The sequence below is a fragment of the Pungitius pungitius genome, unplaced genomic scaffold, assembly GCF_949316345.1.
Source record: "Pungitius pungitius unplaced genomic scaffold, fPunPun2.1 scaffold_28, whole genome shotgun sequence".
NCBI lineage: Eukaryota > Metazoa > Chordata > Actinopteri > Perciformes > Gasterosteidae > Pungitius > Pungitius pungitius.
The window spans coordinates 285840-304906 of record NW_026909895.1 but is presented as its reverse complement, the minus strand read 5'-3'; the positions used below and the strand labels follow the sequence as shown (position 1 = coordinate 304906).

The 19067-nt window shown below is 43.6% G+C and overlaps 38 non-coding genes and 2 pseudogenes across 38 annotated transcripts; all 40 read right to left on the bottom strand.

The window, feature by feature from the left end:
* Window positions 1-75: 75 nt before the first annotated feature.
* On the bottom strand, window positions 76-194 carry LOC134122626 (5S ribosomal RNA). Its single transcript, XR_009954150.1, has one exon. It is a non-coding gene; the product is annotated as a 5S ribosomal RNA (ribosomal RNA).
* A 396-nt stretch (window positions 195-590) lies between these two features.
* LOC134122008 (5S ribosomal RNA) lies at window positions 591-709 on the bottom strand. Its single transcript, XR_009953549.1, has one exon. It is a non-coding gene; the product is annotated as a 5S ribosomal RNA (ribosomal RNA).
* A 396-nt stretch (window positions 710-1105) lies between these two features.
* Window positions 1106-1224, bottom strand: LOC134121565 (5S ribosomal RNA). Its single transcript, XR_009953106.1, has one exon. It is a non-coding gene; the product is annotated as a 5S ribosomal RNA (ribosomal RNA).
* A 398-nt stretch (window positions 1225-1622) lies between these two features.
* Window positions 1623-1741, bottom strand: LOC134122625 (5S ribosomal RNA). The gene has a single exon (XR_009954149.1). It is a non-coding gene; the product is annotated as a 5S ribosomal RNA (ribosomal RNA).
* A 339-nt stretch (window positions 1742-2080) lies between these two features.
* LOC134122095 (5S ribosomal RNA) lies at window positions 2081-2199 on the bottom strand. The gene has a single exon (XR_009953636.1). It is a non-coding gene; the product is annotated as a 5S ribosomal RNA (ribosomal RNA).
* Window positions 2200-2543: 344 nt separating this feature from the next.
* Window positions 2544-2662, bottom strand: LOC134122624 (5S ribosomal RNA). Its single transcript, XR_009954148.1, has one exon. It is a non-coding gene; the product is annotated as a 5S ribosomal RNA (ribosomal RNA).
* Window positions 2663-3001: 339 nt separating this feature from the next.
* Window positions 3002-3120, bottom strand: LOC134122623 (5S ribosomal RNA). The gene has a single exon (XR_009954147.1). It is a non-coding gene; the product is annotated as a 5S ribosomal RNA (ribosomal RNA).
* Window positions 3121-3464: 344 nt separating this feature from the next.
* LOC134122622 (5S ribosomal RNA) lies at window positions 3465-3583 on the bottom strand. The gene has a single exon (XR_009954146.1). It is a non-coding gene; the product is annotated as a 5S ribosomal RNA (ribosomal RNA).
* A 339-nt stretch (window positions 3584-3922) lies between these two features.
* LOC134122621 (5S ribosomal RNA) lies at window positions 3923-4041 on the bottom strand. Its single transcript, XR_009954145.1, has one exon. It is a non-coding gene; the product is annotated as a 5S ribosomal RNA (ribosomal RNA).
* Window positions 4042-4385: 344 nt separating this feature from the next.
* On the bottom strand, window positions 4386-4504 carry LOC134122620 (5S ribosomal RNA). The gene has a single exon (XR_009954144.1). It is a non-coding gene; the product is annotated as a 5S ribosomal RNA (ribosomal RNA).
* Window positions 4505-4843: 339 nt separating this feature from the next.
* LOC134122618 (5S ribosomal RNA) lies at window positions 4844-4962 on the bottom strand. The gene has a single exon (XR_009954142.1). It is a non-coding gene; the product is annotated as a 5S ribosomal RNA (ribosomal RNA).
* A 344-nt stretch (window positions 4963-5306) lies between these two features.
* Window positions 5307-5425, bottom strand: LOC134122617 (5S ribosomal RNA). Its single transcript, XR_009954141.1, has one exon. It is a non-coding gene; the product is annotated as a 5S ribosomal RNA (ribosomal RNA).
* Window positions 5426-5765: 340 nt separating this feature from the next.
* LOC134122616 (5S ribosomal RNA) lies at window positions 5766-5884 on the bottom strand. Its single transcript, XR_009954140.1, has one exon. It is a non-coding gene; the product is annotated as a 5S ribosomal RNA (ribosomal RNA).
* A 344-nt stretch (window positions 5885-6228) lies between these two features.
* On the bottom strand, window positions 6229-6347 carry LOC134121540 (5S ribosomal RNA). The gene has a single exon (XR_009953081.1). It is a non-coding gene; the product is annotated as a 5S ribosomal RNA (ribosomal RNA).
* A 339-nt stretch (window positions 6348-6686) lies between these two features.
* On the bottom strand, window positions 6687-6805 carry LOC134122615 (5S ribosomal RNA). The gene has a single exon (XR_009954139.1). It is a non-coding gene; the product is annotated as a 5S ribosomal RNA (ribosomal RNA).
* A 396-nt stretch (window positions 6806-7201) lies between these two features.
* On the bottom strand, window positions 7202-7320 carry LOC134122422 (5S ribosomal RNA; annotated as a pseudogene).
* A 345-nt stretch (window positions 7321-7665) lies between these two features.
* Window positions 7666-7784, bottom strand: LOC134121871 (5S ribosomal RNA). Its single transcript, XR_009953412.1, has one exon. It is a non-coding gene; the product is annotated as a 5S ribosomal RNA (ribosomal RNA).
* Window positions 7785-8180: 396 nt separating this feature from the next.
* Window positions 8181-8299, bottom strand: LOC134121564 (5S ribosomal RNA). Its single transcript, XR_009953105.1, has one exon. It is a non-coding gene; the product is annotated as a 5S ribosomal RNA (ribosomal RNA).
* A 398-nt stretch (window positions 8300-8697) lies between these two features.
* Window positions 8698-8816, bottom strand: LOC134122614 (5S ribosomal RNA). Its single transcript, XR_009954138.1, has one exon. It is a non-coding gene; the product is annotated as a 5S ribosomal RNA (ribosomal RNA).
* A 339-nt stretch (window positions 8817-9155) lies between these two features.
* LOC134122613 (5S ribosomal RNA) lies at window positions 9156-9274 on the bottom strand. Its single transcript, XR_009954137.1, has one exon. It is a non-coding gene; the product is annotated as a 5S ribosomal RNA (ribosomal RNA).
* A 344-nt stretch (window positions 9275-9618) lies between these two features.
* LOC134122612 (5S ribosomal RNA) lies at window positions 9619-9737 on the bottom strand. The gene has a single exon (XR_009954136.1). It is a non-coding gene; the product is annotated as a 5S ribosomal RNA (ribosomal RNA).
* A 339-nt stretch (window positions 9738-10076) lies between these two features.
* LOC134122611 (5S ribosomal RNA) lies at window positions 10077-10195 on the bottom strand. The gene has a single exon (XR_009954135.1). It is a non-coding gene; the product is annotated as a 5S ribosomal RNA (ribosomal RNA).
* Window positions 10196-10591: 396 nt separating this feature from the next.
* LOC134122421 (5S ribosomal RNA) lies at window positions 10592-10710 on the bottom strand (annotated as a pseudogene).
* A 396-nt stretch (window positions 10711-11106) lies between these two features.
* On the bottom strand, window positions 11107-11225 carry LOC134121563 (5S ribosomal RNA). The gene has a single exon (XR_009953104.1). It is a non-coding gene; the product is annotated as a 5S ribosomal RNA (ribosomal RNA).
* A 339-nt stretch (window positions 11226-11564) lies between these two features.
* On the bottom strand, window positions 11565-11683 carry LOC134122355 (5S ribosomal RNA). Its single transcript, XR_009953895.1, has one exon. It is a non-coding gene; the product is annotated as a 5S ribosomal RNA (ribosomal RNA).
* A 344-nt stretch (window positions 11684-12027) lies between these two features.
* Window positions 12028-12146, bottom strand: LOC134122610 (5S ribosomal RNA). Its single transcript, XR_009954134.1, has one exon. It is a non-coding gene; the product is annotated as a 5S ribosomal RNA (ribosomal RNA).
* A 339-nt stretch (window positions 12147-12485) lies between these two features.
* Window positions 12486-12604, bottom strand: LOC134122609 (5S ribosomal RNA). Its single transcript, XR_009954133.1, has one exon. It is a non-coding gene; the product is annotated as a 5S ribosomal RNA (ribosomal RNA).
* A 344-nt stretch (window positions 12605-12948) lies between these two features.
* On the bottom strand, window positions 12949-13067 carry LOC134122354 (5S ribosomal RNA). The gene has a single exon (XR_009953894.1). It is a non-coding gene; the product is annotated as a 5S ribosomal RNA (ribosomal RNA).
* A 344-nt stretch (window positions 13068-13411) lies between these two features.
* LOC134122607 (5S ribosomal RNA) lies at window positions 13412-13530 on the bottom strand. Its single transcript, XR_009954131.1, has one exon. It is a non-coding gene; the product is annotated as a 5S ribosomal RNA (ribosomal RNA).
* Window positions 13531-13869: 339 nt separating this feature from the next.
* On the bottom strand, window positions 13870-13988 carry LOC134122606 (5S ribosomal RNA). The gene has a single exon (XR_009954130.1). It is a non-coding gene; the product is annotated as a 5S ribosomal RNA (ribosomal RNA).
* Window positions 13989-14332: 344 nt separating this feature from the next.
* LOC134122605 (5S ribosomal RNA) lies at window positions 14333-14451 on the bottom strand. The gene has a single exon (XR_009954129.1). It is a non-coding gene; the product is annotated as a 5S ribosomal RNA (ribosomal RNA).
* Window positions 14452-14790: 339 nt separating this feature from the next.
* LOC134122604 (5S ribosomal RNA) lies at window positions 14791-14909 on the bottom strand. The gene has a single exon (XR_009954128.1). It is a non-coding gene; the product is annotated as a 5S ribosomal RNA (ribosomal RNA).
* A 396-nt stretch (window positions 14910-15305) lies between these two features.
* LOC134122007 (5S ribosomal RNA) lies at window positions 15306-15424 on the bottom strand. Its single transcript, XR_009953548.1, has one exon. It is a non-coding gene; the product is annotated as a 5S ribosomal RNA (ribosomal RNA).
* Window positions 15425-15818: 394 nt separating this feature from the next.
* On the bottom strand, window positions 15819-15938 carry LOC134122088 (5S ribosomal RNA). Its single transcript, XR_009953629.1, has one exon. It is a non-coding gene; the product is annotated as a 5S ribosomal RNA (ribosomal RNA).
* Window positions 15939-16336: 398 nt separating this feature from the next.
* On the bottom strand, window positions 16337-16455 carry LOC134122603 (5S ribosomal RNA). Its single transcript, XR_009954127.1, has one exon. It is a non-coding gene; the product is annotated as a 5S ribosomal RNA (ribosomal RNA).
* Window positions 16456-16794: 339 nt separating this feature from the next.
* On the bottom strand, window positions 16795-16913 carry LOC134121686 (5S ribosomal RNA). The gene has a single exon (XR_009953227.1). It is a non-coding gene; the product is annotated as a 5S ribosomal RNA (ribosomal RNA).
* Window positions 16914-17308: 395 nt separating this feature from the next.
* On the bottom strand, window positions 17309-17427 carry LOC134122156 (5S ribosomal RNA). Its single transcript, XR_009953697.1, has one exon. It is a non-coding gene; the product is annotated as a 5S ribosomal RNA (ribosomal RNA).
* A 342-nt stretch (window positions 17428-17769) lies between these two features.
* On the bottom strand, window positions 17770-17888 carry LOC134122601 (5S ribosomal RNA). The gene has a single exon (XR_009954125.1). It is a non-coding gene; the product is annotated as a 5S ribosomal RNA (ribosomal RNA).
* Window positions 17889-18232: 344 nt separating this feature from the next.
* On the bottom strand, window positions 18233-18351 carry LOC134122600 (5S ribosomal RNA). Its single transcript, XR_009954124.1, has one exon. It is a non-coding gene; the product is annotated as a 5S ribosomal RNA (ribosomal RNA).
* Window positions 18352-18690: 339 nt separating this feature from the next.
* LOC134122599 (5S ribosomal RNA) lies at window positions 18691-18809 on the bottom strand. Its single transcript, XR_009954123.1, has one exon. It is a non-coding gene; the product is annotated as a 5S ribosomal RNA (ribosomal RNA).
* Window positions 18810-19067: the final 258 nt, after the last annotated feature.

Sequence of the window (19067 nt, the reverse complement as noted above, 5' to 3'; positions counted from 1 at the left end):
ATGTGAATTTTTTTTTACAATTGTGTAGGTGTACAATCTACGGCGCTGGGCGGCTTTCAGAGAGAGAAGTTAAAAAGCTTACGGCACCTGGGATTCCCAGGCGGTCTTCCATCCAGGTACTAACCAGGCCCTGCTCTGCTTAGCTTCCGAGATCAGACGAGATCGGGCGGAACCAGAGAGGTATGGCCGTAAGCTGCTTTTCATCTTTTTCCTAATCCTTTAAAACGTGTCAAAGATAATCAGAAGTTTCTTTTTCTAAAATTGAAGCAGTTCTTAGCATTGGCAAGAGAGGTTTCTAAAACCTGAAGGTAACTTTACTTTTCTTCACTGGCAATTCTAACATGTTGGGTTAGCACCTGTATTTCAACGGCTAAATTACAAACAAAAGTATGCCAATTGTTAAATGTTGATCAACACTAATTTAGCAACCATGAAACGGAATCATTTTGGATAATATTGTCTAATTGCCTTTCATATCCAACGTTAAAACAACACTAAACATGCATCTCTTCAACAATGTGATATACTTTTTGTAATTTGTAGGTGTACAATCTGCGGCGCTCGGCGGCTTTCGGTGAGAGAAGTGAAAAAGCTTACGGCACCTGGGATTCCCAGGCGGTCTTCCATCCAGGTACTAACCAGGCCCCGCTCTGCTTAGCTTCCGAGATCAGACGAGATCGGGCGGAACCAGAGAGGTATGGCTGTAAGCTGCTTTTTATCTTTTTCCTAATCCTTTAAAACGTGTCAAAGATAATCAGAAGTTTCTTTTTCTAAAATTGAAGCAGTTCTTAGCATTGGCAAGAGAGGTTCCTAAAACCTGAAGGGAACTTTACTTTTCTTCACTGGTAAATCTAACATGTTTGGTTAGCACCTGTATTTCAACGGCTAAATTACAAACAATAGTATGCCAATCGTAAAATGTTGATCAACACTAATTTAGCAATCATGAAACGGAATCATTTTGGATAATATTGTCTAATTTCCTTTCATATCCAACGTTAAAACAACACTAAACATGCATCTCTTCAACAATGTGATATACTTTTTGTAATTTGTAGGTGTACAATCTGCGGCGCTCGGCGGCTTTCGGTGAGAGAAGTGAAAAAGCTTACGGCACCTGGGATTCCCAGGCGGTCTTCCATCCAGGTACTAACCAGGCCCTGCTCTGCTTAGCATCCGAGATCAGACGAGATCGGGCGGAACCAGAGAGGTATGGCCGTAAGCTGCTTTTAATCTTTTTCCTAATCCTTTATAATGCGTCAAAGATAATCAGAAGAGTTTCTTTTTCTAAAATTGAAGCAGTTCTTAGGATTGGCAAGAGAGGTTTCTAAAACCTGAAGGTAACTTTACTTTTCTTCACTGGCAATTCTAACATGTTGGGTTAGCACCTGTATTTCAACGGCTAAATTACAAACAAAAGTATGCCAATTGTTAAATGTTGATCAACACTAATTTAGCAACCATGAAACGGAATCATTTTGGATAATATTGTCTAATTGCCTTTCATATCCAACGTTAAAACAACACTAAACATGCATCTCTTCAACAATGTGATATACTTTTTGTAATTTGTAGGTGTACAATCTGCGGCGCTCGGCGGCTTTCGGTGAGAGAAGGTAAAAAGCTTACGGCACCTGGGATTCCCAGGCGGTCTTCCATCCAGGTACTAACCAGGCCCTGCTCTGCTTAGCTTCCGAGATCAGACGAGATCGGGCGGAACCAGAGAGGTATGGCCGTAAGCTGCTTTTTATCTTTTTCCTAATCCTTTATAATGCGTCAATGAATTATGACACGCCTGCCGTTGGCATCTTTGTGTGGGTTAAATAAGGGTATGCAAAGAAGGCTGTGACATCCCATGCCGAAAATTGGATGGACTAGAGAAGACCCGCCCAGGAGTCCCAGCCAATCGGTGAATGGCCATTGCAGTCCCCGCCACCTCAAATGGCCTGACGATGGTATGGACGTAAGCCACCTTTCATCTTCTTCCTATTGCATCTCTTCTACAATGTGAATTTTTTTTTACAATTGTGTAGGTGTACAATCTACGGCGCTGGGCGGCTTTCAGAGAGAGAAGTTAAAAAGCTTACGGCACCTGGGATTCCCAGGCGGTCTTCCATCCAGGTACTAACCAGGCCCTGCTCTGCTTAGCTTCCGAGATCAGACGAGATCGGGCGGAACCAGAGAGGTATGGACGTGAGCTGCTTTTCATCTTTTTCCTAATCCTTTAAAACGTGTCAAAGATAATCAGAAGTTTCTTTTTCTAAAATTGAAGCAGTTCTTAGCATTGGCAAGAGAGGTTCCTAAAGCCTGAAGGTAACTTTACTTTTCTTCACTGGCAATTCTAACATGTTGGGTTAGCACCTGTATTTCAACGGCTAAATTACAAACAACAGTATGCCAATGGTAAATGTTGACCAACACTAATTTAGCAATCATGAAACGGAATCATTTTGGATAATATTGTCTAATTTCCTTTCATATCCAACGTTAAAACAGGTGTACAATCTGCGGCGCTCGGCGGCTTTCGGAGAGAGAAGTGAAAAAGCTTACGGCACCTGGGATTCCCAGGCGGTCTTCCATCCAGGTACTAACCAGGCCCTGCTCTGCTTAGCTTCCGAGATCAGACGAGATCGGGCGGAACCAGAGAGGTATGGCCGTAAGCTGCTTTTTATCTTTTTCCTAATCCTTTATAATGCGTCAATGAATTATGACACGCCTGCCGTTGGCATCTTTGTGTGGGTTAAATAAGGGTATGCAAAGAAGGCTGTGACATCCCATGCCGAAAATTGGATGGACTAGAGAAGACCCGCCCAGGAGTCCCAGCCAATCGGTGAATGGCCATTGCAGTCCCCGCCACCTCAAATGGCCTGACGATGGTATGGACGTAAGCCACCTTTCATCTTCTTCCTATTGCATCTCTTCTACAATGTGAATTTTTTTTTACAATTGTGTAGGTGTACAATCTACGGCGCTGGGCGGCTTTCAGAGAGAGAAGTTAAAAAGCTTACGGCACCTGGGATTCCCAGGCGGTCTTCCATCCAGGTACTAACCAGGCCCTGCTCTGCTTAGCTTCCGAGATCAGACGAGATCGGGCGGAACCAGAGAGGTATGGCCGTAAGCTGCTTTTCATCTTTTTCCTAATCCTTTAAAACGTGTCAAAGATAATCAGAAGTTTCTTTTTCTAAAATTGAAGCAGTTCTTAGCATTGGCAAGAGAGGTTCCTAAAGCCTGAAGGTAACTTTACTTTTCTTCACTGGCAATTCTAACATGTTGGGTTAGCACCTGTATTTCAACGGCTAAATTACAAACAACAGTATGCCAATGGTAAATGTTGACCAACACTAATTTAGCAATCATGAAACGGAATCATTTTGGATAATATTGTCTAATTTCCTTTCATATCCAACGTTAAAACAGGTGTACAATCTGCGGCGCTCGGCGGCTTTCGGAGAGAGAAGTGAAAAAGCTTACGGCACCTGGGATTCCCAGGCGGTCTTCCATCCAGGTACTAACCAGGCCCTGCTCTGCTTAGCTTCCGAGATCAGACGAGATCGGGCGGAACCAGAGAGGTATGGCCGTAAGCTGCTTTTTATCTTTTTCCTAATCCTTTATAATGCGTCAATGAATTATGACACGCCTGCCGTTGGCATCTTTGTGTGGGTTAAATAAGGGTATGCAAAGAAGGCTGTGACATCCCATGCCGAAAATTGGATGGACTAGAGAAGACCCGCCCAGGAGTCCCAGCCAATCGGTGAATGGCCATTGCAGTCCCCGCCACCTCAAATGGCCTGACGATGGTATGGACGTAAGCCACCTTTCATCTTCTTCCTATTGCATCTCTTCTACAATGTGAATTTTTTTTTACAATTGTGTAGGTGTACAATCTACGGCGCTGGGCGGCTTTCAGAGAGAGAAGTTAAAAAGCTTACGGCACCTGGGATTCCCAGGCGGTCTTCCATCCAGGTACTAACCAGGCCCTGCTCTGCTTAGCTTCCGAGATCAGACGAGATCGGGCGGAACCAGAGAGGTATGGCCGTAAGCTGCTTTTCATCTTTTTCCTAATCCTTTAAAACGTGTCAAAGATAATCAGAAGTTTCTTTTTCTAAAATTGAAGCAGTTCTTAGCATTGGCAAGAGAGGTTCCTAAAGCCTGAAGGTAACTTTACTTTTCTTCACTGGCAATTCTAACATGTTGGGTTAGCACCTGTATTTCAACGGCTAAATTACAAACAACAGTATGCCAATGGTAAATGTTGACCAACACTAATTTAGCAATCATGAAACGGAATCATTTTGGATAATATTGTCTAATTTCCTTTCATATCCAACGTTAAAACAGGTGTACAATCTGCGGCGCTCGGCGGCTTTCGGAGAGAGAAGTGAAAAAGCTTACGGCACCTGGGATTCCCAGGCGGTCTTCCATCCAGGTACTAACCAGGCCCTGCTCTGCTTAGCTTCCGAGATCAGACGAGATCGGGCGGAACCAGAGAGGTATGGCCGTAAGCTGCTTTTTATCTTTTTCCTAATCCTTTATAATGCGTCAATGAATTATGACACGCCAGCCGTTGGCATCTTTGTGTGGGTTAAATAAGGGTATGCAAAGAAGGCTGTGACATCCCAAGCCGAAAATTGGATGGACTAGAGAAGACCCGCCCAGGAGTCCCAGCCAATCGGTGAATGGCCATTGCAGTCCCCGCCACCTCAAATGGCCTGACGATGGTATGGACGTAAGCCACCTTTCATCTTCTTCCTATTGCATCTCTTCTACAATGTGAATTTTTTTTTACAATTGTGTAGGTGTACAATCTACGGCGCTGGGCGGCTTTCAGAGAGAGAAGTTAAAAAGCTTACGGCACCTGGGATTCCCAGGCGGTCTTCCATCCAGGTACTAACCAGGCCCTGCTCTGCTTAGCTTCCGAGATCAGACGAGATCGGGCGGAACCAGAGAGGTATGGCCGTAAGCTGCTTTTCATCTTTTTCCTAATCCTTTAAAACGTGTCAAAGATAATCAGAAGTTTCTTTTTCTAAAATTGAAGCAGTTCTTAGCATTGGCAAGAGAGGTTCCTAAAGCCTGAAGGTAACTTTACTTTTCTTCACTGGCAATTCTAACATGTTGGGTTAGCACCTGTATTTCAACGGCTAAATTACAAACAACAGTATGCCAATGGTAAATGTTGACCAACACTAATTTAGCAATCATGAAACGGAATCATTTTGGATAATATTGTCTAATTTCCTTTCATATCCAACGTTAAAACAGGTGTACAATCTGCGGCGCTCGGCGGCTTTCGGAGAGAGAAGTGAAAAAGCTTACGGCACCTGGGATTCCCAGGCGGTCTTCCATCCAGGTACTAACCAGGCCCTGCTCTGCTTAGCTTCCGAGATCAGACGAGATCGGGCGGAACCAGAGAGGTATGGCCGTAAGCTGCTTTTTATTTTTTTCCTAATCCTTTATAATGCGTCAATGAATTATGACACGCCTGCCGTTGGCATCTTTGTGTGGGTTAAATAAGGGTATGCAAAGAAGGCTGTGACATCCCATGCCGAAAATTGGATGGACTAGAGAAGACCCGCCCAGGAGTCCCAGCCAATCGGTGAATGGCCATTGCAGTCCCCGCCACCTCAAATGGCCTGACGATGGTATGGACGTAAGCCACCTTTCATCTTCTTCCTATTGCATCTCTTCTACAATGTGAATTTTTTTTTTACAATTGTGTAGGTGTACAATCTACGGCGCTGGGCGGCTTTCAGAGAGAGAAGTTAAAAAGCTTACGGCACCTGGGATTCCCAGGCGGTCTTCCATCCAGGTACTAACCAGGCCCTGCTCTGCTTAGCTTCCGAGATCAGACGAGATCGGGCGGAACCAGAGAGGTATGGCCGTAAGCTGCTTTTCATCTTTTTCCTAATCCTTTAAAACGTGTCAAAGATAATCAGAAGTTTCTTTTTCTAAAATTGAAGCAGTTCTTAGCATTGGCAAGAGAGGTTCCTAAAGCCTGAAGGTAACTTTACTTTTCTTCACTGGCAATTCTAACATGTTGGGTTAGCACCTGTATTTCAACGGCTAAATTACAAACAACAGTATGCCAATGGTAAATGTTGACCAACACTAATTTAGCAATCATGAAACGGAATCATTTTGGATAATATTGTCTAATTTCCTTTCATATCCAACGTTAAAACAGGTGTACAATCTGCGGCGCTCGGCGGCTTTCGGAGAGAGAAGTGAAAAAGCTTACGGCACCTGGGATTCCCAGGCGGTCTTCCATCCACGTACTAACCAGGCCCTGCTCTGCTTAGCTTCCGAGATCAGACGAGATCGGGCGGAACCAGAGAGGTATGGCCGTAAGCTGCTTTTTATCTTTTTCCTAATCCTTTATAATGCGTCAATGAATTATGACACGCCTGCCGTTGGCATCTTTGTGTGGGTTAAATAAGGGTATGCAAAGAAGGCTGTGACATCCCATGCCGAAAATTGGATGGACTAGAGAAGACCCGCCCAGGAGTCCCAGCCAATCGGTGAATGGCCATTGCAGTCCCCGCCACCTCAAATGGCCTGACGATGGTATGGACGTAAGCCACCTTTCATCTTCTTCCTATTGCATCTCTTCTACAATGTGAATTTTTTTTTACAATTGTGTAGGTGTACAATCTACGGCGCTGGGCGGCTTTCAGAGAGAGAAGTTAAAAAGCTTACGGCACCTGGGATTCCCAGGCGGTCTTCCATCCAGGTACTAACCAGGCCCTGCTCTGCTTAGCTTCCGAGATCAGACGAGATCGGGCGGAACCAGAGAGGTATGGCCGTAAGCTGCTTTTCATCTTTTTCCTAATCCTTTAAAACGTGTCAAAGATAATCAGAAGTTTCTTTTTCTAAAATTGAAGCAGTTCTTAGCATTGGCAAGAGAGGTTTCTAAAACCTGAAGGTAACTTTACTTTTCTTCACTGGCAATTCTAACATGTTGGGTTAGCACCTGTATTTCAACGGCTAAATTACAAACAAAAGTATGCCAATTGTTAAATGTTGATCAACACTAATTTAGCAACCATGAAACGGAATCATTTTGGATAATATTGTCTAATTGCCTTTCATATCCAACGTTAAAACAACACTAAACATGCATCTCTTCAACAATGTGATATACTTTTTGTAATTTGTAGGTGTACAATCTGCGGCGCTCGGCGGCTTTCGGTGAGAGAAGTGAAAAAGCTTACGGCACCTGGGATTCCCAGGCTGTCTTCCATCCAGGTACTAACCAGGCCCCGCTCTGCTTAGCTTCCGAGATCAGACGAGATCGGGCGGAACCAGAGAGGTATGGCTGTAAGCTGCATTTTATCTTTTTCCTAATCCTTTAAAACGTGTCAAAGATAATCAGAAGTTTCTTTTTCTAAAATTGAAGCAGTTCTTAGCATTGGCAAGAGAGGTTCCTAAAACCTGAAGGGAACTTTACTTTTCTTCACTGGTAAATCTAACATGTTTGGTTAGCACCTGTATTTCAACGGCTAAATTACAAACAATAGTATGCCAATCGTAAAATGTTGATCAACACTAATTTAGCAATCATGAAACGGAATCATTTTGGATAATATTGTCTAATTTCCTTTCATATCCAACGTTAAAACAGGTGTACAATCTGCGGCGCTCGGCGGCTTTCGGAGAGAGAAGTGAAAAAGCTTACGGCACCTGGGATTCCCAGGCGGTCTTCCATCCAGGTACTAACCAGGCCCTGCTCTGCTTAGCTTCCGAGATCAGACGAGATCGGGCGGAACCAGAGAGGTATGGCTGTAAGCTGCTTTTTATCTTTTTCCTAATCCTTTAAAACGTGTCAAAGATAATCAGAAGTTTCTTTTTCTAAAATTGAAGCAGTTCTTAGCATTGGCAAGAGAGGTTCCTAAAACCTGAAGGGAACTTTACTTTTCTTCACTGGTAAATCTAACATGTTTGGTTAGCACCTGTATTTCAACGGCTAAATTACAAACAATAGTATGCCAATCGTAAAATGTTGATCAACACTAATTTAGCAATCATGAAACGGAATCATTTTGGATAATATTGTCTAATTTCCTTTCATATCCAACGTTAAAACAACACTAAACATGCATCTCTTCAACAATGTGATATACTTTTTGTAATTTGTAGGTGTACAATCTGCGGCGCTCGGCGGCTTTCGGTGAGAGAAGTGAAAAAGCTTACGGCACCTGGGATTCCCAGGCGGTCTTCCATCCAGGTACTAACCAGGCCCTGCTCTGCTTAGCATCCGAGATCAGACGAGATCGGGCGGAACCAGAGAGGTATGGCCGTAAGCTGCTTTTAATCTTTTTCCTAATCCTTTATAATGCGTCAAAGATAATCAGAAGAGTTTCTTTTTCTAAAATTGAAGCAGTTCTTAGGATTGGCAAGAGAGGTTTCTAAAACCTGAAGGTAACTTTACTTTTCTTCACTGGCAATTCTAACATGTTGGGTTAGCACCTGTATTTCAACGGCTAAATTACAAACAAAAGTATGCCAATTGTTAAATGTTGATCAACACTAATTTAGCAACCATGAAACGGAATCATTTTGGATAATATTGTCTAATTGCCTTTCATATCCAACGTTAAAACAACACTAAACATGCATCTCTTCAACAATGTGATATACTTTTTGTAATTTGTAGGTGTACAATCTGCGGCGCTCGGCGGCTTTCGGTGAGAGAAGGTAAAAAGCTTACGGCACCTGGGATTCCCAGGCGGTCTTCCATCCAGGTACTAACCAGGCCCTGCTCTGCTTAGCTTCCGAGATCAGACGAGATCGGGCGGAACCAGAGAGGTATGGCCGTAAGCTGCTTTTTATCTTTTTCCTAATCCTTTATAATGCGTCAATGAATTATGACACGCCTGCCGTTGGCATCTTTGTGTGGGTTAAATAAGGGTATGCAAAGAAGGCTGTGACATCCCATGCCGAAAATTGGATGGACTAGAGAAGACCCGCCCAGGAGTCCCAGCCAATCGGTGAATGGCCATTGCAGTCCCCGCCACCTCAAATGGCCTGACGATGGTATGGACGTAAGCCACCTTTCATCTTCTTCCTATTGCATCTCTTCTACAATGTGAATTTTTTTTTACAATTGTGTAGGTGTACAATCTACGGCGCTGGGCGGCTTTCAGAGAGAGAAGTTAAAAAGCTTACGGCACCTGGGATTCCCAGGCGGTCTTCCATCCAGGTACTAACCAGGCCCTGCTCTGCTTAGCTTCCGAGATCAGACGAGATCGGGCGGAACCAGAGAGGTATGGCCGTAAGCTGCTTTTCATCTTTTTCCTAATCCTTTAAAACGTGTCAAAGATAATCAGAAGTTTCTTTTTCTAAAATTGAAGCAGTTCTTAGCATTGGCAAGAGAGGTTCCTAAAGCCTGAAGGTAACTTTACTTTTCTTCACTGGCAATTCTAACATGTTGGGTTAGCACCTGTATTTCAACGGCTAAATTACAAACAACAGTATGCCAATGGTAAATGTTGACCAACACTAATTTAGCAATCATGAAACGGAATCATTTTGGATAATATTGTCTAATTTCCTTTCATATCCAACGTTAAAACAGGTGTACAATCTGCGGCGCTCGGCGGCTTTCGGAGAGAGAAGTGAAAAAGCTTACGGCACCTGGGATTCCCAGGCGGTCTTCCATCCAGGTACTAACCAGGCCCTGCTCTGCTTAGCTTCCGAGATCAGACGAGATCGGGCGGAACCAGAGAGGTATGGCCGTAAGCTGCTTTTTATCTTTTTCCTAATCCTTTATAATGCGTCAATGAATTATGACACGCCTGCCGTTGGCATCTTTGTGTGGGTTAAATAAGGGTATGCAAAGAAGGCTGTGACATCCCATGCCGAAAATTGGATGGACTAGAGAAGACCCGCCCAGGAGTCCCAGCCAATCGGTGAATGGCCATTGCAGTCCCCGCCACCTCAAATGGCCTGACGATGGTATGGACGTAAGCCACCTTTCATCTTCTTCCTATTGCATCTCTTCTACAATGTGAATTTTTTTTTACAATTGTGTAGGTGTACAATCTACGGCGCTGGGCGGCTTTCAGAGAGAGAAGTTAAAAAGCTTACGGCACCTGGGATTCCCAGGCGGTCTTCCATCCAGGTACTAACCAGGCCCTGCTCTGCTTAGCTTCCGAGATCAGACGAGATCGGGCGGAACCAGAGAGGTATGGCCGTAAGCTGCTTTTCATCTTTTTCCTAATCCTTTAAAACGTGTCAAAGATAATCAGAAGTTTCTTTTTCTAAAATTGAAGCAGTTCTTAGCATTGGCAAGAGAGGTTTCTAAAACCTGAAGGTAACTTTACTTTTCTTCACTGGCAATTCTAACATGTTGGGTTAGCACCTGTATTTCAACGGCTAAATTACAAACAAAAGTATGCCAATTGTTAAATGTTGATCAACACTAATTTAGCAACCATGAAACGGAATCATTTTGGATAATATTGTCTAATTGCCTTTCATATCCAACGTTAAAACAACACTAAACATGCATCTCTTCAACAATGTGATATACTTTTTGTAATTTGTAGGTGTACAATCTGCGGCGCTCGGCGGCTTTCGGTGAGAGAAGTGAAAAAGCTTACGGCACCTGGGATTCCCAGGCTGTCTTCCATCCAGGTACTAACCAGGCCCCGCTCTGCTTAGCTTCCGAGATCAGACGAGATCGGGCGGAACCAGAGAGGTATGGCTGTAAGCTGCTTTTTATCTTTTTCCTAATCCTTTAAAACGTGTCAAAGATAATCAGAAGTTTCTTTTTCTAAAATTGAAGCAGTTCTTAGCATTGGCAAGAGAGGTTCCTAAAACCTGAAGGGAACTTTACTTTTCTTCACTGGTAAATCTAACATGTTTGGTTAGCACCTGTATTTCAACGGCTAAATTACAAACAATAGTATGCCAATCGTAAAATGTTGATCAACACTAATTTAGCAATCATGAAACGGAATCATTTTGGATAATATTGTCTAATTTCCTTTCATATCCAACGTTAAAACAACACTAAACATGCATCTCTTCAACAATGTGATATACTTTTTGTAATTTGTAGGTGTACAATCTGCGGCGCTCGGCGGCTTTCGGTGAGAGAAGTGAAAAAGCTTACGGCACCTGGGATTCCCAGGCGGTCTTCCATCCAGGTACTAACCAGGCCCTGCTCTGCTTAGCATCCGAGATCAGACGAGATCGGGCGGAACCAGAGAGGTATGGCCGTAAGCTGCTTTTTATCTTTTTCCTAATCCTTTATAATGCGTCAAAAAATTATGTCACGCCTGCCGTTGGCATCTTTGTGTGGGTTAAATAAGGGTATGCAAAGAAGGCTGTGACATCCTATGGCGAAAATTGGATGGACTAGAGAAGACCCGCCCAGGAGTCCCAGCCAATCGGTGAATGGCCATTGCAGTCCCCGCCACCTCAAATGGCCTGACGATGGTATGGACGTAAGCCACCTTTCATCTTCTTCCTATTGCATCTCTTCTACAATGTGAATTTTTTTTTACAATTGTGTAGGTGTACAATCTACGGCGCTGGGCGGCTTTCAGAGAGAGAAGTGAAAAAGCTTACGGCACCTGGGATTCCCAGGCGGTCTTCCATCCAGGTACTAACCAGGCCCTGCTCTGCTTAGCTTCCGAGATCAGACGAGATTGGGCGGAACCAGAGAGGTATGGACGTAAGCTGCTTTTCATCTTTTTCCTAATCCTTTAAAACGTGTCAAAGATAATCAGAAGTTTCTTTTTCTAAAATTGAAGCAGTTCTTAGCATTGGCAAGAGAGGTTCCTAAAGCCTGAAGGTAACTTTACTTTTCTTCACTGGCAATTCTAACATGTTGGGTTAGCACCTGTATTTCAACGGCTAAATTACAAACAACAGTATGCCAATGGTAAATGTTGACCAACACTAATTTAGCAATCATGAAACGGAATCATTTTGGATAATATTGTCTAATTTCCTTTCATATCCAACGTTAAAACAGGTGTACAATCTGCGGCGCCCGGCGGCTTTCGGAGAGAGAAGTGAAAAAGCTTACGGCACCTGGGATTCCCAGGCGGTCTTCCATCCAGGTACTAACCAGGCCCTGCTCTGCTTAGCTTCCGAGATCAGACGAGATCGGGCGGAACCAGAGAGGTATGGCCGTAAGCTGCTTTTTATCTTTTTCCTAATCCTTTATAATGCGTCAATGAATTATGACACGCCTGCCGTTGGCATCTTTGTGTGGGTTAAATAAGGGTATGCAAAGAAGGCTGTGACATCCCATGCCGAAAATTGGATGGACTAGAGAACACCCGCCCAGGAGTCCCAGCCAATCGGTGAATGGCCATTGCAGTCCCCGCCACCTCAAATGGCCTGACGATGGTATGGACGTAAGCCACCTTTCATCTTCTTCCTATTGCATCTCTTCTACAATGTGAATTTTTTTTTACAATTGTGTAGGTGTACAATCTACGGCGCTGGGCGGCTTTCAGAGAGAGAAGTTAAAAAGCTTACGGCACCTGGGATTCCCAGGCGGTCTTCCATCCAGGTACTAACCAGGCCCTGCTCTGCTTAGCTTCCGAGATCAGACGAGATCGGGCGGAACCAGAGAGGTATGGCCGTAAGCTGCTTTTCATCTTTTTCCTAATCCTTTAAAACGTGTCAAAGATAATCAGAAGTTTCTTTTTCTAAAATTGAAGCAGTTCTTAGCATTGGCAAGAGAGGTTCCTAAAGCCTGAAGGTAACTTTACTTTTCTTCACTGGCAATTCTAACATGTTGGGTTAGCACCTGTATTTCAACGGCTAAATTACAAACAACAGTATGCCAATGGTAAATGTTGACCAACACTAATTTAGCAATCATGAAACGGAATCATTTTGGATAATATTGTCTAATTTCCTTTCATATCCAACGTTAAAACAGGTGTACAATCTGCGGCGCTCGGCGGCTTTCGGAGAGAGAAGTGAAAAAGCTTACGGCACCTGGGATTCCCAGGCGGTCTTCCATCCAGGTACTAACCAGGCCCTGCTCTGCTTAGCTTCCGAGATCAGACGAGATTGGGCGGAACCAGAGAGGTATGGACGTAAGCTGCTTTTCATCTTTTTCCTAATCCTTTAAAACGTGTCAAAGATAATCAGAAGTTTCTTTTTCTAAAATTGAAGCAGTTCTTAGCATTGGCAAGAGAGGTTCCTAAAGCCTGAAGGTAACTTTACTTTTCTTCACTGGCAATTCTAACATGTTGGGTTAGCACCTGTATTTCAACGGCTAAATTACAAACAACAGTATGCCAATGGTAAATGTTGACCAACACTAATTTAGCAATCATGAAACGGAATCATTTTGGATAATATTGTCTAATTTCCTTTCATATCCAACGTTAAAACAGGTGTACAATCTGCGGCGCCCGGCGGCTTTCGGAGAGAGAAGTGAAAAAGCTTACGGCACCTGGGATTCCCAGGCGGTCTTCCATCCAGGTACTAACCAGGCCCTGCTCTGCTTAGCTTCCGAGATCAGACGAGATCGGGCGGAACCAGAGAGGTATGGCCGTAAGCTGCTTTTTATCTTTTTCCTAATCCTTTATAATGCGTCAATGAATTATGACACGCCTGCCGTTGGCATCTTTGTGTGGGTTAAATAAGGGTATGCAAAGAAGGCTGTGACATCCCATGCCGAAAATTGGATGGACTAGAGAACACCCGCCCAGGAGTCCCAGCCAATCGGTGAATGGCCATTGCAGTCCCCGCCACCTCAAATGGCCTGACGATGGTATGGACGTAAGCCACCTTTCATCTTCTTCCTATTGCATCTCTTCTACAATGTGAATTTTTTTTTACAATTGTGTAGGTGTACAATCTACGGCGCTGGGCGGCTTTCAGAGAGAGAAGTTAAAAAGCTTACGGCACCTGGGATTCCCAGGCGGTCTTCCATCCAGGTACTAACCAGGCCCTGCTCTGCTTAGCTTCCGAGATCAGACGAGATCGGGCGGAACCAGAGAGGTATGGCCGTAAGCTGCTTTTCATCTTTTTCCTAATCCTTTAAAACGTGTCAAAGATAATCAGAAGTTTCTTTTTCTAAAATTGAAGCAGTTCTTAGCATTGGCAAGAGAGGTTCCTAAAGCCTGAAGGTAACTTTACTTTTCTTCACTGGCAATTCTAACATGTTGGGTTAGCACCTGTATTTCAACGGCTAAATTACAAACAACAGTATGCCAATGGTAAATGTTGACCAACACTAATTTAGCAATCATGAAACGGAATCATTTTGGATAATATTGTCTAATTTCCTTTCATATCCAACGTTAAAACAGGTGTACAATCTGCGGCGCTCGGCGGCTTTCGGAGAGAGAAGTGAAAAAGCTTACGGCACCTGGGATTCCCAGGCGGTCTTCCATCCAGGTACTAACCAGGCCCTGCTCTGCTTAGCTTCCGAGATCAGACGAGATCGGGCGGAACCAGAGAGGTATGGCCGTAAGCTGCTTTTTATCTTTTTCCTAATCCTTTATAATGCGTCAATGAATTATGACACGCCTGCCGTTGGCATCTTTGTGTGGGTTAAATAAGGGTATGCAAAGAAGGCTGTGACATCCCATGCCGAAAATTGGATGGACTAGAGAAGACCCGCCCAGGAGTCCCAGCCAATCGGTGAATGGCCATTGCAGTCCCCGCCACCTCAAATGGCCTGACGATGGTATGGACGTAAGCCACCTTTCATCTTCTTCCTATTGCATCTCTTCTACAATGTGAATTTTTTTTTACAATTGTGTAGGTGTACAATCTACGGCGCTGGGCGGCTTTCAGAGAGAGAAGTTAAAAAGCTTACGGCACCTGGGATTCCCAGGCGGTCTTCCATCCAGGTACTAACCAGGCCCTGCTCTGCTTAGCTTCCGAGATCAGACGAGATCGGGCGGAACCAGAGAGGTATGGCCGTAAGCTGCTTTTCATCTTTTTCCTAATCCTTTAAAACGTGTCAAAGATAATCAGAAGTTTCTTTTTCTAAAATTGAAGCAGTTCTTAGCATTGGCAAGAGAGGTTTCTAAAACCTGAAGGTAACTTTACTTTTCTTCACTGGCAATTCTAACATGTTGGGTTAGCACCTGTATTTCAACGGCTAAATTACAAACAAAAGTATGCCAATTGTTAAATGTTGATCAACACTAATTTAGCAACCATGAAACGGAATCATTTTGGATAATATTGTCTAATTGCCTTTCATATCCAACGTTAAAACAACACTAAACATGCATCTCTTCAACAATGTGATATACTTTTTGTAATTTGTAGGTGTACAATCTGCGGCGCTCGGCGGCTTTCGGTGAGAGAAGTGAAAAAGCTTACGGCACCTGGGATTCCCAGGCGGTCTTCCATCCAGGTACTAACCAGGCCCCGCTCTGCTTAGCTTCCGAGATCAGACGAGATCGGGCGGAACCAGAGAGGTATGGCTGTAAGCTGCTTTTTATCTTTTTCCTAATCCTTTAAAACGTGTCAAAGATAATCAGAAGTTTCTTTTTCTAAAATTGAAGCAGTTCTTAGCATTGGCAAGAGAGGTTCCTAAAACCTGAAGGGAACTTTACTTTTCTTCACTGGTAAATCTAACATGTTTGGTTAGCACCTGTATTTCAACGGCTAAATTACAAACAATAGTATGCCAATCGTAAAATGTTGATCAACACTAATTTAGCAATCATGAAACGGAATCATTTTGGATAATATTGTCTAATTTCCTTTCATATCCAACGTTAAAACAACACTAAACATGCATCTCTTCAACAATGTGATATACTTTTTGTAATTTGTAGGTGTACAATCTGCGGCGCTCTGCAGCTTTCAGAGAGAAGTGAAAAAGCTTACGGCACCTGGGATTCCCTAGGCGGTCTTCCATCCAGGTACTAACCAGGCCCTGCTCTGCTTAGCTTCCGAGATCAGACGAGATCGGGCGGAACCAGAGAGGTATGGCCGTAAGCTGCTTTTTATCTTTTTCCTAATCCTTTATAATGCGTCAAAGATAATCAGAAGAGTTTCTTTTTCTAAAATTGAAGCAGTTCTTAGGATTGGCAAGAGAGGTTTCTAAAGCCTGAAGGTAACTTTACTTTTCTTCACTGGCAATTCTAACATGTTGGGTTAGCACCTGTATTTCAACGGCTAAATTACAAACAAAAGTATGCCAATTGTTAAATGTTGATCAACACTAATTTAGCAACCATGAAACGGAATCATTTTGGATAATATTGTCTAATTGCCTTTCATATCCAACGTTAAAACAACACTAAACATGCATCTCTTCAACAATGTGATATACTTTTTGTAATTTGTAGGTGTACAATCTGCGGCGCTCGGCGGCTTTCGGTGAGAGAAGGTAAAAAGCTTACGGCACCTGGGATTCCCAGGCGGTCTTCCATCCAGGTACTAACCAGGCCCTGCTCTGCTTAGCTTCCGAGATCAGACGAGATCGGGCGGAACCAGAGAGGTATGGCCGTAAGCTGCTTTTTATCTTTTTCCTAATCCTTTATAATGCGTCAATGAATTATGACACGCCTGCCGTTGGCATCTTTGTGTGGGTTAAATAAGGGTATGCAAAGAAGGCTGTGACATCCCATGCCGAAAATTGGATGGACTAGAGAAGACCCGCCCAGGAGTCCCAGCCAATCGGTGAATGGCCATTGCAGTCCCCGCCACCTCAAATGGCCTGACGATGGTATGGACGTAAGCCACCTTTCATCTTCTTCCTATTGCATCTCTTCTACAATGTGAATTTTTTTTTACAATTGTGTAGGTGTACAATCTACGGCGCTGGGCGGCTTTCAGAGAGAGAAGTTAAAAAGCTTACGGCACCTGGGATTCCCAGGCGGTCTTCCATCCAGGTACTAACCAGGCCCTGCTCTGCTTAGCTTCCGAGATCAGACGAGATCGGGCGGAACCAGAGAGGTATGGACGTAAGCTGCTTTTCATCTTTTTCCTAATCCTTTAAAACGTGTCAAAGATAATCAGAAGTTTCTTTTTCTAAAATTGAAGCAGTTCTTAGCATTGGCAAGAGAGGTTCCTAAAGCCTGAAGGTAACTTTACTTTTCTTCACTGGCAATTCTAACATGTTGGGTTAGCACCTGTATTTCAACGGCTAAATTACAAACAACAGTATGCCAATGGTAAATGTTGACCAACACTAATTTAGCAATCATGAAACGGAATCATTTTGGATAATATTGTCTAATTGCCTTTCATATCCAACGTTAAAACAACACTAAACATGCATCTCTTCAACAATGTGATATACTTTTTGTAATTTGTAGGTGTACAATCTGCGGCGCTCGGCGGCTTTCGGTGAGAGAAGTGAAAAAGCTTACGGCACCTGGGATTCCCAGGCGGTCTTCCATCCAGGTACTAACCAGGCCCTGCTCTGCTTAGCTTCCGAGAACAGACGAGATCGGGCGGAACCAGAGAGGTATGGACGTAAGCTGCTTTTCATCTTTTTCCTAATCCTTTAAAACGTGTCAAAGATAATCAGAAGTTTCTTTTTCTAAAATTGAAGCAGTTCTTAGCATTGGCAAGAGAGGTTCCTAAAGCCTGAAGGTAACTTTACTTTTCTTCACTGGCAATTCTAACATGTTGGGTTAGCACCTGTATTTCAACGGCTAAATTACAAACAACAGTATGCCAATCGTAAATGTTGACCAACACTAATTTAGCAATCATGAAACGGAATCATTTTGGATAATATTGTCTAATTTCCTTTCATATCCAACGTTAAAACAGGTGTACAATCTGCGGCGCTCTGCAGCTTTCAGAGAGAAGTGAAAAAGCTTACGGCACCTGGGATTCCCAGGCGGTCTTCCATCCAGGTACTAACCAGGCCCTGCTCTGCTTAGCTTCCGAGATCAGACGAGATCGGGCGGAACCAGAGAGGTATGGCCGTAAGCTGCTTTTCATCTTTTTCCTAATCCTTTAAAACGTGTCAAAGATAATCAGAAGTTTCTTTTTCTAAAATTGAAGCAGTTCTTAGCATTGGCAAGAGAGGTTCCTAAAGCCTGAAGGTAACTTTACTTTTCTTCACTGGCAATTCTAACATGTTGGGTTAGCACCTGTATTTCAACGGCTAAATTACAAACAACAGTATGCCAATGGTAAATGTTGACCAACACTAATTTAGCAATCATGAAACGGAATCATTTTGGATAATATTGTCTAATTTCCTTTCATATCCAACGTTAAAACAGGTGTACAATCTGCGGCGCCCGGCGGCTTTCGGAGAGAGAAGTGAAAAAGCTTACGGCACCTGGGATTCCCAGGCGGTCTTCCATCCAGGTACTAACCAGGCCCTGCTCTGCTTAGCTTCCGAGATCAGACGAGATCGGGCGGAACCAGAGAGGTATGGCCGTAAGCTGCTTTTTATCTTTTTCCTAATCCTTTATAATGCGTCAATGAATTATGACACGCCTGCCGTTGGCATCTTTGTGTGGGTTAAATAAGGGTATGCAAAGAAGGCTGTGACATCCCATGCCGAAAATTGGATGGACTAGAGAACACCCGCCCAGGAGTCCCAGCCAATCGGTGAATGGCCATTGCAGTCCCCGCCACCTCAAATGGCCTGACGATGGTATGGACGTAAGCCACCTTTCATCTTCTTCCTATTGCATCTCTTCTACAATGTGAATTTTTTTTTACAATTGTGTAGGTGTACAATCTACGGCGCTGGGCGGCTTTCAGAGAGAGAAGTTAAAAAGCTTACGGCACCTGGGATTCCCAGGCGGTCTTCCATCCAGGTACTAACCAGGCCCTGCTCTGCTTAGCTTCCGAGATCAGACGAGATCGGGCGGAACCAGAGAGGTATGGCCGTAAGCTGCTTTTCATCTTTTTCCTAATCCTTTAAAACGTGTCAAAGATAATCAGAAGTTTCTTTTTCTAAAATTGAAGCAGTTCTTAGCATTGGCAAGAGAGGTTCCTAAAGCCTGAAGGTAACTTTACTTTTCTTCACTGGCAATTCTAACATGTTGGGTTAGCACCTGTATTTCAACGGCTAAATTACAAACAACAGTATGCCAATGGTAAATGTTGACCAACACTAATTTAGCAATCATGAAACGGAATCATTTTGGATA